This window comes from Prionailurus bengalensis, chromosome B3 (assembly GCF_016509475.1).
Source record: "Prionailurus bengalensis isolate Pbe53 chromosome B3, Fcat_Pben_1.1_paternal_pri, whole genome shotgun sequence".
In the NCBI taxonomy this organism is placed as follows: domain Eukaryota; kingdom Metazoa; phylum Chordata; class Mammalia; order Carnivora; family Felidae; genus Prionailurus; species Prionailurus bengalensis.
Window position 1 is genome coordinate 103,779,373 of NC_057355.1, and position 19,866 is coordinate 103,799,238.

Genomic DNA, 19,866 nt, shown 5'->3' on the forward strand with positions numbered 1-19,866 from the left:
GCCACAGGGCTGGGGGGCAAGTCTGTAGGAGAACACAAGGGAGAAGCATGCTATTAGCAAGCTAGATGGAGAGTGTTGGCACTAGGCTGGTTCCGTAGGTGTCCATGTATCGAGGCCATGTGGCAGGGGATGGAAATGGTTCCTGCCAGCTCCTTTGTTCCTGGAGAAGTCTCCTAAAGATTCCTGCCCCTCTAGCACATACTCTTGAGATTAGTAAATAACGCTCCCTCCCATATACCCCAGGTGTTTTTCAAAAACTACTGCTTCCACACTGTTCCAGCCAGCTGTTTGTTGTGCTGGCTCTTTAAGTGAGGGGACTCAGTTTACTGTTGCCCTCCTGGCTCTCCCAGAGCCTAGCCTACTTATTTTTAAAGTTCTAGGTGTTAAGACCCACTGATTGTAAAAACTCAGGAAATTGGGCCCCTCTGGTTATCAAAGCCAAATGTTATGGAGATTTGTCTTCCCCATGCAAGATCCCCAGACCTGGGGTGTTTGGTGTGAGTGTCTGTTTCTCTCCCCTCTCCATGCCTGCTGTATCCCTCCCTCCCCGTGACAGTCCCTCAGTCAGTTTACTCCAGACCACATCTCTGCTCTTCCTACCCTCTTCAGTGTGGCCTCTTCTCCACATTTAGCTGTGGAGAGTCTGTCAGTCTTTGTATCATTTTCTGTGTCATTTACACTGATGTAGGTGTTATCTAGTTGTACTTATGAGACAAGATGAGCTTTAGATCTTCCCTGGATGTCCCTATGTTGAGTCTTTCAGTCCATGGACATGGTATCTCTCTGTTCTATTAGGTCTTCTTTGATTTCTTTCATCAGCATTTTGCAATTTACAGCATATAGATTCTGCACATGTTTTATTAAATTTACATTCGAGTGTTCATTTTCTTTGGCATGATTGTAAACGGTGTTGAGTTTTTAATTTCATTTTCCATATGTCATTATCAGTATATAGAAATGTGATCAATTTTTTTTTATATTGATCTTTTATCCTATGACCTTGCTGAGTTCACTTGTTCTAGGAGGGTTTTCTGTTTTGTGTTTTTCTACATAGATACTCATGTTATCTGCAAATAGAGACATTTTTATTTTTTCCTTTTAAATTTGTACACCGTTTGTTTCCTTTTCTTATCTATTGCAACTTAAAACTTACATTGTCATGTTGAATAAGAGTTGTGAAAGTCCTATGTTGAACTAGATGGAACCAACTTTGCCTTTTTTTCTGATCTCAGGGAGAAACCATCGAGTACTTTTTTCATTAGGTATGGTATTAGTTGTTAGATTGTTTTTCCTTGTTTGTTTGTTTGTTGTTGTTTTAGATATTCTTTATCAAGTGAAAGAAATTCCCCTTTATTCCTAGTTTGCTGAGAGATTTTATGGATAAGTATTGGATTTTGCAAATGTTTTTTAAGATACAGGTTTTTCATTGTTAAAAATTTTTGTCAGGCAGTGATTTTTGCATGCTGAGTTACCTTTCCCCAAGATAAACACAAGCATCTGCAGATGGTCTAATCCTGACTTTGACCAGATTTCTTCCCTTTCAGTGACCTGTCTCCCTGTGCTGAGTGTCATTTTATTTTCCCAGGACCTCAGGAACGGATCTGTTTTTTCATGTTCCTTGACAAATGCAAAAGGACTTTATCAAAACTCAAATATTTTCCCTATTCAGACCTCCCAGGCTTTTCCACTTAAGTCCTATTTCTGGTTTGAGTAATGTGTCTGGTTCAGAACTGATTGTCGCTGGTATAGTGAAGATTACATTAACTGGTTTAGACTTCCTTGGCTTGGATTACCTTTATTGCCCACTTTTGGAGCCTTTTAGGACATCGTAGTCAGGTGGCTTATCTACATTTAGTGTGCTGGTGAAGCTTTTCATAACCAGGGGTGCCTGGGTGGCTCAATCGGTTAAATGTCCAACTTCGGCTCAGGTCATGATCTCACAGTTTGTGGGTTCGAGCCTCGCGTTAGGCTCTGTGCTGACAGCTCAGAGCCTGGAGCCTGCTTCGGATTCTGTGTTTCCCTCTCTCTTTGCCCCTCCCTGCTTGTGCTCTGTTTCTCTGTCTCTCAAAAAAGAAATAATGAACGTTAAAAAAAATAAAAAAGCTTTGATAACCAGGTCTCAGGGTAAGGGGAACCCCTGATTTGCTAATTTCCATGATGTAAGTGCTCCTATAATGACTGATTTTAAGTTAACATTGTGATGTCACTGAACATGGGGTTGGGGAGAGATGTGCCCAATGAGCTTTCATGAATGATACAGGCCAGATCCAGCACACCACCCCTTATATATAACTTAATGTAACCCTGGTGACAGCCACCCCTAATACAAACTTTCCCAGATACTTTATCTTCCAGACTTTTATAGGATTGCTACATTCTTTAACCCTAGTATTCGTAACGTATATGAAATATAGGATAGGTGGTCAGCCCCATAAGATTGGAGGTTAATGAGCAGCAAGTACAGGTTTTTGGGACATGAATCAAATAGTTCATCCTTTTTTTTTGCTGAGTAGTAGTCCACGGTATGGACGTACCACAGTTCGTTAACTGTTCACTTAGTGTTTCCAGTTTTGGGCTATTAAGAATAGAGTTACCATGAAAATTCATGTATAGGTTGTGTAAACATAAACCTTTGTTTTCCAATATCCTTTTATTATCCTTTTACCTCCTCCATCCTCCACCAAATATGCCTGAAATCCAGGAGTTATATTTTCTTTGCCTTGTCTCCTAAATCCAGATCAATATATAAGGGAATTACCAGAGAAGTACATTTATGTAATTCTGTCCTTAGCAATGATATACTAGAATTTTCAGAGAAGTTGGCCATTGGAATTTCATGAATATGGACAGGTCTTGACCCACACATTAATTGTGACAAGATGTCCTTCAGTGTTCATACAGAAAGCATCATGGAGGGGGGGTGGTTGACCCATATCCTTCTGTTCTACTGACTTTGGGGATCTGCTGACACCTTTACACCCTCAGCATGAACTTCTTTTATTCTATTTCCACATTAGGTAGAATGAAGACTTTCTAAGAAAATAAACTATTGGGAACCCAAAGCCATGTCCTGCACTTAGGTGGCTGAGGTGTCCCAGTTGTCTGCTCTTGAAATGCACCTTAGATGCCTGCGTTGACTGATACTGGGCTAGCATCCTGACTTTATAGATTTTCGTTTCTTGGAAGCATGACCTTTTCAAGGGGGAAGAATTGCTAAGTGATTAACAGTGTAGGTCAAGGACAGACAACCTGGGTTAGAAATCTAACTCTTTTGGGTATCAGCAGTGGGACTTTGGAAGAAATTCTATCCTCGCTTTTGTGCTGAGGTTTGTCATTTGTCAAATGGGCCTAATAATATTTACCACATACAAGTGTTATGAAGGTTAAATGAGATAGCATGTGTAACTTTAGAAAATGTTTGCAGATAGGAAGCACTCAGTACATCATCAGCACCAACATCATTATCATCAACCATATACTGGAAGCGTTGAAGACTCCCAGGGCTCCTTCTTTCCCTCAAGGGCCATTTGCTTCCTCATAACTTTGGTTGTCCCTTCTTTGTGTGGACTCATAAGCCTTGGGGTGGGTGGCTTCTCAGTTTAGCCCCACAACTCCACTGCTCAGATCTGTGGAGTATACCAACTTTTGGCCCTTCTGAGATCTGCATTAGATCCTAAAGGAGCTAGTCACTCTTTTCTCAGGGCCGGCCCTGCACCCAGCTCATGTAACATCTGGGAGACCAGCCTGTAATTGTGCTCTTGGTAGTGACTCTCCTCTAGGGTCACCTGTTACTCCCTCTGCTCCACCTCTTCCTACACAGCAGGCACTCATCACAGGCTGCCCAGCCTGGGCTCTGCTCTCAACTTGCATGCCCCTAAACCTCTGCGGGTTTCTCCAGTGGGAGGAGAACAGTTTCCAGTTACTAGCGTCCTCAACTCCTTTTCTTCCAGCATCTTCCACAGGTCTTTTCTCTCCAACCAATCCAGACTCACTGCCCTTTGTTACTTCCTTCAACTCAGGGATTTGGGTTTTCTTTGCACGTAGCAGGGAGCATTCTGTACATTTTGGGGTGGCAGTTCTTAATCCAGATCCTATAAGGTCCCCTCATTCTCACTAGCCAGCAACTCCCTAAGGCTGAAATGCATTCATCTTCCTGTCTTGCTAAGACCCAGTAGAATGCCTTTATATAGCATGTCAATATTTATTAAGTGAATGCCCGAATAAATGATGAGTTTCTTGAAAGCACTGGGAGACATGCCCTGCTAACATGGATTCCTGCTGCAACCTAGGGATCAGCCTTCTGCTGGAAAGTTGCTCATAATCTTTGCAGTACTCCTTGGCTGCTGATTTTCCAACCGTGGCTTTACACCTGTTTCATTTTACAATATTTATTGGGAAAGCATTTTAGTTACTTATTATAGTCAGATATCATCCGTGACAAGCTATTTTCCTTGAATTAGCCCGGTGAGAAATATTTCTAAAGGCATTAAATGAAATCATCCAGATGCTTCCTGTGGCCAGCTGGACCTGGCAGCCACGTTTTGTCCCCGGACTTGCACACAGAGTGGACTGTGTTTTTAGTCTACTCCAAGCAGCAAAGCTGCTGCTAATTCTCATGCTAGTAAACAAGGCTTTAACAAATTCTAGCAAGCAAAAGTAGCAAGGGAATTTACAACTGTGTTTTCAGTAAATTAAGTGAGATAATACCATGCCCACCTCATAGTAATCAGCCAGTAAATGCTAACTGTTATAACTACCAAGAATTGTGGCAGATAAATGACACCAAAGATAGACAGGGGGCAGGAGGGAAGTATATTTTTAAGGATTAGTGGAAGATAAGGTCACATAAACACTTTGTTTGAAGTTAGGAATAAGGAAAATAAGGCTGAAAAGAGAAGGCCATTTAATAAAAATTAGAAGGAGGAGTGCCTGGGTGGGTCAGTTGGTTGAGCATCTGTCTCTTGGTTTCGACTCAGGTCATGATCTCACGGTTTGTGGGATAAAGCCCCGTGTCAGGCTCTGGGCTGACAACATGAAGACCGCTTGGGATTCTCTCTCCCTCTTTCTCATTGCTCCTCCCCTATTCATGATTTCTCTCTCTCTCTCAAAATAAACATTTAAAACATTAAAGGGATAAAAATAGAGGAGCTAGAAGAATTGAGAGAAAACTAAGAACGTGCATTTCATAATGAGTGTATAAAAACATGAATTACATGCTTATGCACTCATCCTGGAAAATTTCCCACACTTAATCAAATCACATTGTTTCAAACTGTGCTTCTAAAAACTTTGAGATACACTAAAACAATGTCTCCAAAAGTGTTATAAGTGGAAAATTGTGATTACATCCTTACATAATTCTTTCAAAGGTTTTTGAGTAGATGCAGAAATCCCCGTTGACACATAAAGTTATGAAACATGTACTACTTAGCTCTGTGATTCCATCCTGGCTTTGAAATACCACCTGTGATGTTATCAAGATGCCTAAGCTCATGGGGCTTGTATAAGGAAACTTTCATTAACTCTAAGATCTGGACCCTTCTCCCCAAATACCTGGGGCTTCCTGATGCCACTATTTCTTTGCTTTTGTTATTAAATAAGAAAATGCTGATTTTGACCAGCTATAAACTTAGTTATCAGCTTTGGTTTTAGTAAAGCCTTTCAAAGTAGTGTTTTATTCTTATTAATTTTAGATATACCATCATCTTTTATAACTTGAGTTTGTAATCCTGGAAATAGAATTTTATAGCATGATGCCTCTTAATGATTATCTTTTATTCCTGAGTGAATAGAATGCTGATTCTTACACAGCCTGTGATAAGTAGTGGTGGTCTTGGAGGGAGAAAAATTTAACGTGATCTTAGCAGCCAGCTGTGCTTGGCTGTCAGCTGAGAGAGAACCGTGGACCAGGTTGTTGGTGTTTTTTTAAAAAAAAATTTTTTTAAGTTTTTTAAAAGCAATTTTATTGAGGTATGATTGACATGGAAAAAGCTGTACATATTTAGTCTGTACAATGCAGTGTATTTGGGGATATGTGTACACCCGTGAAACATCCCCACCTTCAAGGACATAGACATATCCATCACTTCCTTTCTACTTACCCCTGTTGTTGTTGTTTTAGTTGTTGTTATTATTTTGTTTGTATGTGGGTATTGTTGGAGCACTTAACATAAGATGTACCCTTACCAGAGTATTTTAAGTATACAACACAGTATTGTTAGCTATGAGCACTATGCTGGATAGTAGCTCTCTCCGATGAGGTTTTATTAGAGTGAGATTGAAGGGCAATCCAAATGGAAGAAAAGGTAACCACAGCATAGAATTTCCAACAGGGACTGCTTAGGTGGTGGCCTGGGATAGTGCTGGTGACACTGTGGGGAGTAGCTCAGTGATCACATCTGGCTGAAGCAGATATAAATGAGGACCACGAGGGACAGTGAGTTTGGAGCTGATTTTTCCTTGAGTTGGAGATGAAGGCATGGCTACATGACACCTCCCTACCTCCATCCAGCAAAAAGATGTCAGTATTTTTTTTTTTTAACGTTTATTTATTTTTGAGACAGAGAGACAGAGCATGAACGGGGGAGGGTCAGAGAGAGGGAGACACAGAATCTGAAACAGGCACCAGGCTCTGAGCTGTCAGCACAGAGCCCGACGCGGGGCTCGAACTCACAGGCCGCGAGATCATGACCTGAGCCGAAGTCGGCCGCTCAACCAACTGAGCCACCCAGGTGCCCCAAGATGTCAGTATTTTACTCTAGCAAAAAGCTAGAAAGGAAATGAATAATATTTTGCTTTAGAAGTATACCTCTGAGATAGTGTATGGGATTCTTTAATAAATAAATCCTAAGCATAAGCAGTTGTCATAAAGCAAGATAATTAGTAAACTTTCCTAGCTAACTTATTCCATAGTACAAGGAAAATCCTAATCCCCCACCCCCCGGATTTATTTGCTGGTGAGAGCCAATTATATTTACATGTCTCACTTGCATTAAAATATCAGTAACCAGTACCTTTTTTTTTTTTTTTAAATCAGGGAAACAATGACAAACATTTAGAAACATTTTTACAGAGGTTCACAAAACACAGTATTTTTAAATGAAAATCAAAGACCCTTATAGTTTATCTCAGTGGATTAAAATTAATGTGAAGTTACCTTTTGGACACTTACCCTATCTTAGCAACATATTATTTAGCACAAACAACTTTCTTGCTTTGGATTTAGAAGCAGTGCTTAAATAGAACTGCTAATTGACACTTAGTGAAAAACAATTTATGATACATTTTATTTTCTTGTTGCTATAAAACTGGTTTAAAATAATGAGGCTCATGAAAGGATATGACCCAGACCATAAAACGTACTTATTAGAGTTGTTTGATAAATCATGAAGGGTAGATTCTCACCTCTTAATAAGTGTAAGACACAGCGATGTGAGAGCAGGACAGAGATGGGGTGTGGCAGGTCTCTAGGCTGCTTGTAGCGTTTGCTTGCACTGTCTCTTTGTCCCTCTCCCTCCTTCTGCCTCCCCATCCCCCCCTTCTCTTTCTCTCCAGGTGTCAGCAAACAGTGTGTTTCTGAATGCCCAGACTCCCTTATGTCTCCTGTTCTTTAGTATCCTGTCTGGTGTCCAGTGAAGCTTATGTCAGGGTGGGAACAAGATCCTGTCCAGGGATCCTATCTGGGTTCTGACAGACCCAGAAGATGGAAACAGCATCCCTCACTGGAAATAGCCTTCCTGAGGTCACAGTGGTGTAGGAACCTCATTTATATAGTCATTCCTTCATTTGTTCTTCTGCTTTTCTGTTTCTCAGAAGTGCTTTGAGCATCTCTAATGTCTCTAGCCTTGTGTGGGGTGGTGTGAACTTAATAGAGAATGCAGAAGACATGGTCTCCACCCTCGTGGAGCTTGCAGATGAGAAGAGGAAGTGTGGTCTGTGCTTAGATCGGAGGAGTATAGAGTACCATGGCGACACAGAGCAGAGAGAAAGTTTCCCAGCAATGGGGGACTCTGGACTCCACAAAAGATGGGGTGGCAGGTCATGGGACACCTGAATCCCCTAAGGGACTTGTAAACCCAATGGAATGGTGTTTCACTGGTTACAAAACTACTATCAAGAGGGTTCTAGGCCAAGGAAATACTAGCCACTACAGCCTCAAGGAGGTATGGAGGTGCCTAGAGCACCAGTGAATGAGCAGAGGTTTGGGGCAGGTGGAAGAAGCTGCCAGAGTTGGGACCTTTGAGATCAGGGTCAATTGGCTGAGACCCCGGCAGGCCTGTCTCTTGGATGGGATAACTGGGCAGCCACTCTGGGCTTTCAAAATTTGTGTTTAACAGTATCCCAAGGGTACAAAGGAAGATGTCAACAGTATAGCCTCCTTTCAAGTGTGTTACGTCGGGCAGCCCGAACTCCGGTGGAGTTGCCTGGCAGTCCCATACCATCCTGGGAATGGCCTTGACCACAGTGGTGTATGGTGGATGCTATCATGAGTGGGTTTTGCTCATTGCCTGAACAGAAAGAAAACGGCCAGTTGCACCCCAGCAACCTCAGTTCAGGGAGCAGGTAAGACCTGTCACACACTGGAAGTCCCAGCTGGGGTCCAGAAGGCCCCGAGAGAGATGCATCTGGGAATCCCTCTCCCTTTTCACCATAATGTCACATAATGTGTACCCTCTTCTGCTATACAGCCAGATGCTTTTTAAGGAAAAGAAGCCATGGGAGAGACTTGAATATGAGAGATTGAGCTATTGCCACAGAAGAATACTATCCTTTGGGCACAGTTTACAATATGGGGACAGTTTACGATTATTCTGAGATTTTGGAGTTGCACTAACTTAGTTTTTCTCCAGTAGCTGGTGAACGGGTCCACTCCTGACCCATAAAGAAGCCGTATTTCTTTGTATACATGAGTGTAGTTAAGTAATTTTGTAACTTTCACAATTTGTATAATGGAATATTATGCATCTCTTAAAATAATAATTTAGGTCTATATTTAATAACTTAGAAAGTTGTCTGTGATACTTGAGAGGGAAAAAATCAGGTCCCAAATCTTTAAGTCTGCTTCGATTCTATTTATGTAAAATTGTGTGTATACTCATAAAAAGAAGTCTCAATAAGTGTTCACCAAAATGTTAACATGGGTTATCTTTGGGTGATGCTATCAGGTAAATTTTTTTCACTTTCTCCTTCATGCCTTTCTGGATTGACTTAAGATATTTTGACAATGAGATTTATTTTTTATAGAAGCTATTTTTCATTTTGAAAAACAAAACAAAAACTTGTTAGTAACTTTTGGTAGTTAGGGTCATTATTTGCTAAATTTTCTCCAGATTATTCTTTTGTTTTCATAGGAAGCCAAAATCCTTTTTGAGAGATGGATTGCATAGTTGAACAGTTTCTATAAGCAGATTTTATCTCTTGCTGAGATGCTACCTGGTAACTTCCAACAGCCAAACATGCTACATGACCTATAACTTCCCCACGTGAAGAAACGATCTTTCTTTGACATCAGTGGGGCAGACAATCCAGGAGTCCTGAATCCACGACCTTTCTCATGTACTAGTAACTGAATTCCTCAGAGATACAAAGGGGAAAAATAACTCTTGAAAGCTGTTGATACTATTTTAAATTCTTTAAAGGTAGGGGACAGACTGAGTAAGTAATCAAAGGAAGAGGCGGGAATTTGAAGAATACTGCTTTTTGGGTAAGGAATGACAACAGGTTAGGTTTAATTTGCTTCCTAGCCCATTCACATTTATTATGGGGAATTTGGAGGTCAGAGTCATAGCATAACCTTTCCAATGAATATTGCATACCAGGCTGTCAGCAGCCGGTGTGTCAGAGAGTCTTTAGGGGGTTGGTGCTATAAAACAAAGACCTAATCAAAAGCAGAGTGGAATTAAGTATGTGAGAACACCATCCTTTCCTCTCTTAGCCTGGGTGGCAGACAGCACGTTTATTGAGTGAGAAGGAAGTATTATGTACCAAGTCCATCTTGCCATGGATATTCCGGTGTAGAGTTACAGGATATTGGAAGAATTTTTTTTTTTAATTTTAACATTTATTGTTGAGAGACAGAGCACGAACAGAAGAGGGGCAGAGAGAGAGGGAGACACAGATCCGAAGCAGGCTTCAGGCTCTGAGCTGTCAGCAAAGAGCCCAACGGGGGGCTCAAACTCACACACCATGAGATCATGACCTGAGCTGAAGTCGGACGCTTAACCGACTGAGCCACCCAGGAGCCCTGAAAATTGTTTTTTAATCTAAAACGTGTTTAGTAGCACCTGGGTGGCTCAGTCGGTTAAGCGTCTGACTTCGGCTCAGGTCATGATGTCGTGGTCTGTGACTTTAAGACCTGCATCAGGCTCTGTGCTGACAGCTTGGAGCCTGGAGCCTGCTTTGGATTCTGTGTCTCCCTCTCTCTCTGCCCCTCCCTTGCTCACAGTCTGTCTCTGTCTCTGTCTCTCTCTCTTTGTCTTTATCTCAAAAAATAAACATTAAAAAAACATATAATGGTTTAGAGTTTCCTAAATTCGGTTTAGTATTTTATGATTGAATTTTCTAGAAGAGTCAGGTAAATCCTGGGTCCTACCTATATGCTGGGCATTATCCAGAGTGATGTTAGAACAAGTGTCTGCCTCACACAGTTCAGACGTAAGTCCTGGCTGGTTCTCCAATCTCCTTCTCTTCCACACTTGCTTTTGTTGGCTGGTCTCAGCTGCACCAAGCCCCAGCATGCCAGTCTCCTTTGCTGTTCTTTAGACACACCAAGCATGCTTTGACTTTAAGGCATTTGCCCTTTTCTTTCCCCTGTCTAGACCTCAGCTTGAACACCATCTAGCAGAATGGCCTTCTCTATAAAGATAGCACTCTACTCGCTATCCAGTCTGATGCCCCCTTCACTTTGCTTTATTTTTTATATAGCACTTATTCCAACCTAACATACTGTGTATTTCCTTGTAATTCATCTACCCCTATCATAATGTCAGCCCCCTGAAAATAACTATCATCTGTTTTGTTCACTACAGTGTTCCTAGCCCCTAGAACAGTGCCTGCTATGTAGGGGATAATAGATTTTTTGTTGAATGAATGTACAGAATGCTTGAACTCAGTTTACCCAATGGACATGCTCCTGAGCAATTGTATATGTATTAATTATTATAGATGGAAACATATTTTAAATGCTTTAGGAGAACCCTGTTGTTGAAATGAATCCTATCTTTCATCAATCCTTTAAAAGAAATTTGAATTCCCAGTTAGCCTTTTGTTTAGACCCAAGTTTTAGAGTTACATTTTTCCTTCAAGCAAGATCTACCTATGTATGGCTGTGTGCATGTTGGAGAACATTCCAAGGGTCATCTGAACTTATATGTGCTTTCTCTACAGATGATCAGAATCACCACCATGATTCCACTCCATGATAGGTGTGTTTTTTTGGTCCCTAATGAAGACCAATAGAACTGAAGGACTTGGTGGAAAATACTACCTGGAAGGAGGGATGATATTAAAATATTGACGGCCATTGTGGCCACACTTGCTGTGTCAACCCTTTAGTTGATGGATCTGGGAAAGCTGACAGAGCAGGGTAGCACAGGCTGGTGCCTCAAGGCTGACCACTGGCCAGGGGGAGGAGTTTGCAGATTGCTCAGACATTGTGCCTGTAGATTTTATTTATTTTATTTATTTTATTTTATTTTATTTTATTTTATTTTATTTTATTTTATTTTATTTTATTTTATTTTATTTTATTTATGCCACATATCCCTACTTGGCTGTAAGGTCCTCCTGGCTTGGGCAGGAAGTACCTGCGTGGTGCCTGTATCTGATGGGTGCTTAATTAACATTTGGTCAGTGAATTCACTATGTGAGACAACTTGATGAGAAAATCTGACTTGAAAGTGTTTTTTCCATCCATGGAGGTGGTTTAGTGCTGGCACAGTTAGGGTTTTCTTACAAGAGCAGCTTGTGGGGCCCCCAGTTCTTTCTTTCAATCACCAGGAAATAGTAGGAATAGGGTCTGGATAGGCAAATACAAGTTGTGTGGAGTCTGAGCAGCTTACAATTTGGGTGGCCCTTTGTGAGAGAACAAATATGCAGTTAGGCACAGGGTCTGGGCAGTAGTCTGGAAGCTTAGGTTTCAGTAGTTTGACAGCCAGTCTGCTTCTGGGGCTGCGAGCTTTCCAGGCTCAGGGGGCTGGCTTTGTTAGGGGACTCCCGAGGTGGGCTCACTGAAGGCCTGTTTGCAGGGAGGATGGGGCACTCCCTGGGAACAAATTTGTCCTAAGAAAGGGTCAGGCCTACTAATAACAAGGCCTTAGTTATCAGAGGACCAATTCTGAGAAGAATGGAAGGACTTTTTCTCAGAACTGGTTTCTCTCTGGCTCTATACTATATTGCAGCCCAGAGTGGCACCCCCGGTACCCAGGGGTGATGTACCGAACTTGACAGGAGAGTTGGCCTCCCACCTCCATAAGAAGTGGGCTTCAGTCCCCAGAGTGCTGGTGTCACCCAGAGGTGGGGACAGCTTGACACCGACCCAGAGACCATGGTCTGGGCATCTCATCACCTCATAGATAGCGGTGGAGGCTGGCAGACTTTATAATAACAGCTTTAGTTGCCCTTCATGGGGCACATTCATGCTGGGTGTCTTCAAATATATTCTCTCTCATTCTTACAGGAGGCTTGCAAGGTGAATATCATTAACTCCGTGTTACAGGTGTAATCGGATGATGGCATATTTGCTCACACGGCACTTACTGCACAGAGACAACATAAATTATATTCTCCAGCTGATTTGAACCTCTTTATGAGTCCCAACCCCGCTGGGTAGCACAAAACTGAGTTCTCCCAATTAACAACACCTCAGTCTCTTCTGGTTTATGGTCCCTTTCCTGTTTAAACAGTCAAGGTTTTCTAGTTAAGTTTCCTATCAGGGCTGTTTTAATTAGTCTCTTTTGGATAACTCATTCTTCCTGATGGTCTGGTACTCTTGCAGAGTTCCTCATTTCCCCCTTCTCCACAAAGATAGTCCTGTGTGCAGGCAGGACTCACTGGCGTTGCCCAGTCAGGCCATGGGACTTCTGGACACTCACTGTTCTACCCCATGGGCCAGGCAATCAGGGAGGGTAAATGGATCCGTCTGCTCTCCGTCTTCGAGAGTCACAGGTGTCGCACACTGTTGAGGGCTGGTCATCTGTGCTGTTGTGAAGTTTGTAGGGGGTGATCACTCAGCACCTTTGTATCTATGCCTGGGCTTATGGAAACTTCTGGATCCTTGGATGCCACACACAGGCCATGGGGAGACTGCAGAGCAACGTTGGCTCACCCCATCTGGGAGGAACACTGCAGTGACTCCCACTCTCTCTGGCTCTCTCTGGCTCCCTCTTGCCCTGATCCCTGGGGCTGGAGAGGGCCATGGCTTCCGTTGTCTCTGTGTTACTTTGTGCATTCTCTCCTTGTTGGCATATAGTGTGACCGTCTGATATGGCCCAGTGGTCTTCCAAGTCCTTTTCCGTGTGTCCCCTCAAAAACATCTGGAAAGCTATGACTGCCTTTTCAAGTTGATATCAGATGTTTTTCATCTAAATTAAAGAGTTGCAAAGGATGTAATTTCTGGCATACTGTAAATACTGACATTTTAGAATACAACCGTTACAGCGCTCTTTTACATTTACTCAGTGGAGTCTAAATACCAGAGTGATTTAATACCCATGGTTCAAAAAACACATGAACAAGCTCTTTTTTAACAGTTGGAAGTTTCACAATGTTTCTTTTTCTCCTTGAAATTGTATTTCCATTTCACTTCTCCCGCAGAACTTTAGCCTAATGTGATATATTTTTATGCTTGAAAGTCTTTTATTAATCACCCTATCATTCCTCAACTATATATATATATATGTATATATATATATATATATATATACATACATACATACACATATTTTTTTTGGTCATATTTTTTGGTCATCACAGCATCCTGTTAGAAAATTATTGTGGGTTAAATTCCAACAGAATTATTATTAACACAACATTGATCAAAGCAATATATATACATACACATATTACATATTTTATGGTTATTAAACATAAAAATAATTGTGCTCGAAATGTATCTCTTAATAAAATGGATGGGAGGGTTGTTATGGCAATTCTGGTAGGCTTTGCAGACACTGATATTTCAGTGTCCTTTTGTCTGTTGCCTGGAGGTTTTATGCCTTAAGGAAATGCATCTTAGTAAGGTTTGAGGCAGCTTCCTTTCTTTGAGTTGTCTATCTTCCTCTGTGGAGTGAGGGAGGAAGGAGATAGGAAACTGTAGCAGATATAACACTGATCCCCTATAACTCTCCATATCTGGGGTGCTTTGGACAGTGAGAAGTTTCTGGAAGTGTAAAGACCACTATCCCCAGCCCTGGCTCTTGCCTGTTTTGAAGGGGTGTTTGAAGGGGTGGCCCCAAAGTCTTTACCTTCTTCTCTGGGACACTAAATCTCATGCAAAGTATTCAGGCTTTAGAAGACAGCAAGACAATACAAATGCAAATAACTGCTTTAAAAATGTCAGTAGGAAAAAAAAATGTCAGTACATTGCCTGTGTCATAGAGATGAGGAAATTAAGGCCTGGAGATGTTAAAATAGGTCAAAATATGTAGTCAGTTGGTGGCAAAGAAGGAATTTGACTTCAGGTCTGGGATCCTTTCTGTTAATGGATCATGGTTTCCAGCTAGCCTGTGGATGGCTGCATCAGAATCATGAGTCTTTGTTTGTTTGTTTTTTTAAATTTTTTAATGTCTATTTATTTTTGAGAGAAAGAAAGTGAGAGAGTGAGTGTGAGCAGGGGAGGGGCGGAGAGAGACGGAACACAGAATCAGAAGCAGACTCTAGGCTCTGGGTTGTCAGTACAGAGCCCAACATGGGGCTTGAACTCACAAACTGTGAGATCATGACCTGAGCCAAAGGCAGATGCTTAACTGACTGAACCACCCAGGCACCCCAGGGAGCACCCTTTTCTTGTAGCAGCTTCTGCATGGGGCTGCTTTTAAAGCACCTGCCCAGAACTCTGGGGCTTTCCTGTGAGAATCTCTGTGGCCTTTGAAAGTCAGTCTGGAGCAAATTCAGGATCTTGATGAGACTGGCTGCCATTTGTCTTCAGTATGGAGAATGGAATGGCTTGCTGTGAACCGATTTCTTTTCTTTCTTTCTTTCTTTCTTTCTTTCTTTCTTTCTTTCTTTCTTTCTTTTTTAAATAAATGTTTATTCATTTTTGAGAGAGAGAGAGAGACAGAGCAGGGAAGGGACAGAAAGAGGGGGACGGAGGATCTGAAGCAGGCTCTGTGCTGACAGCAGGGAGCCCAATTCAGGGCCCAAACTTTTGAACCCACAAGATCATGACCTGAGCTGAAGTCAGACGCTCAACCAACTGAGCCACCCTGGTGCCCTCAACCCATTTCTTTGTTAACATCCTCAGTGCCTATGGGCAAAAGGCAGCATCTTCTCCTGTACTTCTCTCTGGACCCTCTCCATCACTGGGTTTCCTCTGTAGCTGTTCTAACTTTGATAGTCCTGGAGGTAAATTCCCTTCCTCACAGGGCAGCTGAGAGGGAGGGTTAAGTTGTGTACTGACAGTCTTTGGGTTTTCTTCTTGGATGGAAAGACCTTGAGGAAAACCTGGTATCATCAATAATCACCACGCTCCAAATCCAGCTCTGTGCCTACATTGTGCTTCAGGCACAGTTTGGGAGAACAGGGTTCACACATGCCTCTTTCTAGCAAGGTGCTGCGAGAAACAGTTTTCATAATCCAGCAGGGCCAGAGGGTGAGTATTACAACAGAGGGAGAGACAGGAGACCTATTTATCACTGTGTTGTCACTTTGAGGGAAAACAAGCTTTATTCCTGCTTGCCATGGGCCTAGATGGATGTCAATTGAGTTACTAAATTTCTATCTGAAAAATTGTGCCCAATACAGGAGCCTTCAGGGGACATCCATAATGGGAAACAGCAGCAAAGCAGTAAATATCAGGCTGTGGTTCTCTCCCAGGCATGCTGACTCCTGCACCGATGCACACACTTGTTTACCCATCTTTTTTTGGAGGTGGTCCCTGGACCTGGGAATCTGAGGGATCGTCCCCACAATACTTTAAGACTTCATTGATTCTCTCCTGCCAAGTGTGCTAATGAAGCTCAAGTCCTATAGCAGAGCGCCACCCTCCCTCCTCATCAACTCCGTTTCACTCTCTCCCTGCCAACTCTAGCAATTGACTCATGAGAAATCCCGTTAGAGGATTTTTTTTTTCTCGTAAAACACACGCACTCCACACCTCATAAAGGTTGCAGAAAGGTGTAGTAATGGTCTGGCAGACATCTACCCAGTGAGACAAATTTTCCGTTGTGAAAGCTACGACTCCTTAATTTAGTCTGAATGTAGAAAGCACAGAATTCCTTACCTGACTTCATCAAAGTTGCTAGGATGAGACATAGAAATTGGATCTTGGGAGTGCAGTGGATTTGGTACCGGGTCTCATTAAGGGCATTTAAATTTTTGGTATGTCAACCTTTCAGTGGGAGATTGAAGAAGATCCATAAGGAATATTCAAGGTTCAGACCATTAAAGCTGTGATTTCCTTCAAACATGAAACTTTGGGTATAATGGACGTTTTTGTCCATCCAGCAAAAATTCCCCATCCTCAACAGGAAGGAGAGAGTAAATACTCAAGGGTTTATTCTCAACCTTAAGAAATAGTCTAATTTCAGCTCTTTTACCTGAAGATATGGGAGTGACTCTGGTCACAAAGAGTAATCACTGTCCCTAACATCACAGGGAGTCCTGTGATGCCCTCCGCTACTCCTCACCAGCGTCTCTCAGAATGCCTAATGCAAAGAATAGTTTCTTGATTTCTTTGTACCATTAGGCAGTGCCTCCTTCATTCCTTCAATCATACATTCATTCAATAAGCTACTGCTGTGCTATGTGAGCAAAACAGGCAGGTCTCTGGATTACAAGAGGGGAGTTTCCCCTCTGGGCAAGAGGGGGATTAGGGATGCGTGGGGAGGTGATCCCAGAGTCCCGTGGAGAGCAGATGGTGGCTTGAACCAAGACCCAGATGCTACCAGTGGTTTAGCAAGCGGCACACAGATTTGTAGTACAGTTAGAAGACACCATTAACAGAACTCAGTGAGGAATTGGAGGTGGAAAGATGATCCACTAGTGTCCAATAAAAGCAGCTTCGAGGACGCAGGTTCATGAGATCAGGCAGAGCACACACAGATTTCTTTTTCTCCTGCAGCTCCAACCATTCTTTGCCAGTTTTCTTTGTTTCTGTTACTTTTTATATCCTTTAAATATTGAGGCTCTCAAGCAGTTTATCTTTGGCCTCCTCTTCTCCCTGTGTGATTTCTTCCACATCTTGGCTTTACTATAAAGCAGATAGCTCCTAAAGCCATGTAGACAGAGCCCCATCTCCGTATTTCCCACCAAACACTGGGATCTTCTTAGGCATTTGAACTTCAACATGTTGAAAATTGAACTCCTCTTCTCCCTATGCCATCTCCTACTACCCCAATGCCTGTTCTTGAATTTGACCTGCTCCTGTGTTCTCTACCTTGGTCACTGGACCACTAGCCTGCTGGTCCCCCAGATCTGTATCCTGGGGATCATCTTAGACCTTTCTTCTGCTGTCGGGGCTCCCTTTTTATCACTGTATTTTATTGCTTCTCTAGCTTATATATTTCTCATCCATGTCATTGCTAAGCTGAGCCCCCATGTCTTTCAGCAGTTCCCTCAGTCAGTATTGATCCCTTCTAGTCCGCCTTCTGTGTGCTCCCAGACTGATCTTATTCTCTCCTCTAAAGCTGGGGAATGGCTTGCTTCCTTTAGAATGAAGCCTTTTGCACAGTGTTTTAAATCCTTCCATAACGTTCTTCCTGCTGGCAACAATTTCATCGCATCTGTTCTTCAGGGAAGTCATTTCTGCCTCTCGTTCACACCTGTCTCTTGACCCTCCTGTCTTTGTGTCCTGAGTTGAAAGGCCTCCTCCTTCTTCCTTCTTCACTTGACTTGTGTGCTCCCTTCTAATCCATCTAATCCTTGCTTTTCTCAGAACCTTCCCTGAGCCCTCAGGCTGATATGGGTCCCCCTTTTCTGTGTTTTCTTACCCCATTATTAGGCACTTTATACCCTGTGCTGTCACTGTAAATTCTCTTGTCTGTGTTCCCTACCAGGCTACAAGCTCCTTGAGAGCATGGACTCTTCCTCACTTTCTTCTGAGAGTACACAGAAGCACCAAGAACACGACGCTGTTAACCACTAATAAATTTAGTTGAATCAATGAATAAATTGTTTTATGTGCATTTTTCAGTGAAGATCTATGAGAAAAGTCTATAAGCTATGGTTCTGACTTTTTTGTTTTAACAATACTTATTAGTTATTTATGCCATTCAAATCAATTACAATGAAGATACAGAAAAGTTTAACTGAATCTAATCTCAGCTATGAAGGATAAGACTTTGAAATCCAGTCATACTTCTGGAAATTACAGACACTCATTAACTAGTGTCCTCTCTTAATTTTGGAAGAGCATCCCATTAGAAAAATTTTTTACATTCACTGTAGGAGTGTATAGGAGTATAAACAGCTTTCTAAAACAAGGATATTAAGCAACATTGGTGTGTCATTTTATTTATCTATTTATTTTTATTATTTTAGAGAGATAGTGAGAATCTTAGCAGGCTCTATGCTCAGCATGGAGCCCTACACAGGGTCTGATTCCATGAGTCTGGGATCATGACCTGAACTGAAATCAGTCAGTCAGTCAACTGACTGAGCCACCCAGGCACCCTGTTATATCAGTTAATAAGGAAATTATCATCCTGGGAACGTTAGGCATGAGAAAACGAGAACAGTAACAAGAAAAGGAAAGAGTTAGGGAGAGCTCTAAATGTTTGTTTGTCTTTCCTTCCACCAGAATATAACCTTCATGGGGGTAGGAACATGATTGGGTTCATTCTGCAGTCAAGCACCCAATGTCAAGCACCTTGCTTAGTGCATGGATTCTGAAGAAGGAAGGAAGAAAAGAAAATAGGAGTAAAAAATGATGGGGATTGGCAGATATGGGAGCAACAAAGGAAACATTTTTAAACACATGAGCAGCTTGCTCTTACATATGACACACCATCTAATGCTCACTTTTCCCTTGCTGGGGGTACCAGATACTGTCTGTGGTCACTCAGGTCCATGCTTATCTTTCTTTATCCATCTCTCTACCTCTGGGGCCGGAAGCCTGTTCACTACATTTCCCGGACCTTTTAGCCAGCTGGCTTATGAGATTCTGCCAGGGGGAGGTACTAATGGGAGAGTAAAAGGTGGGAGAAAGGAAAAAGCTGCCTTAGTTTCCAGCTCTGGGCAGCAGTAACGGCAATGAAAGCCATGTCAGTGGGCAGCAAGTGTCTCTCCCAGTTCTTGTTCAGTAGTCAGATTCTGACAGTTGGCAGTGAACATGAGCTGTGGGGACATCATTTCCCCTTAGCTCCTCTGGGGGCTTCTATAATTACTTATTTCTGAATATCTTGTACTTTGAGCCCCCTAATCCCTCTGTCACCTTTGTAACCAATGACCTATATTATTAAATTCTCTCTGAAATATCTGGAATACTTTCCATTTTCCTAGTTAGAAACTGGCTGCTACATCTACACTGACCATTAAACATCAACAAATGAGCAAATCAATATCTGCACACATCCATTTTTGGTTAAAGGAGTATATACAATGCCACTTTGAACTGTAAAATGCATTTTGATGTATCTTTTTTTTTGATAAGAATGTGTTGCTTTATTTTATTTTTTTATTTTTTTTCAATATATGAAGTTTATTGTCAAA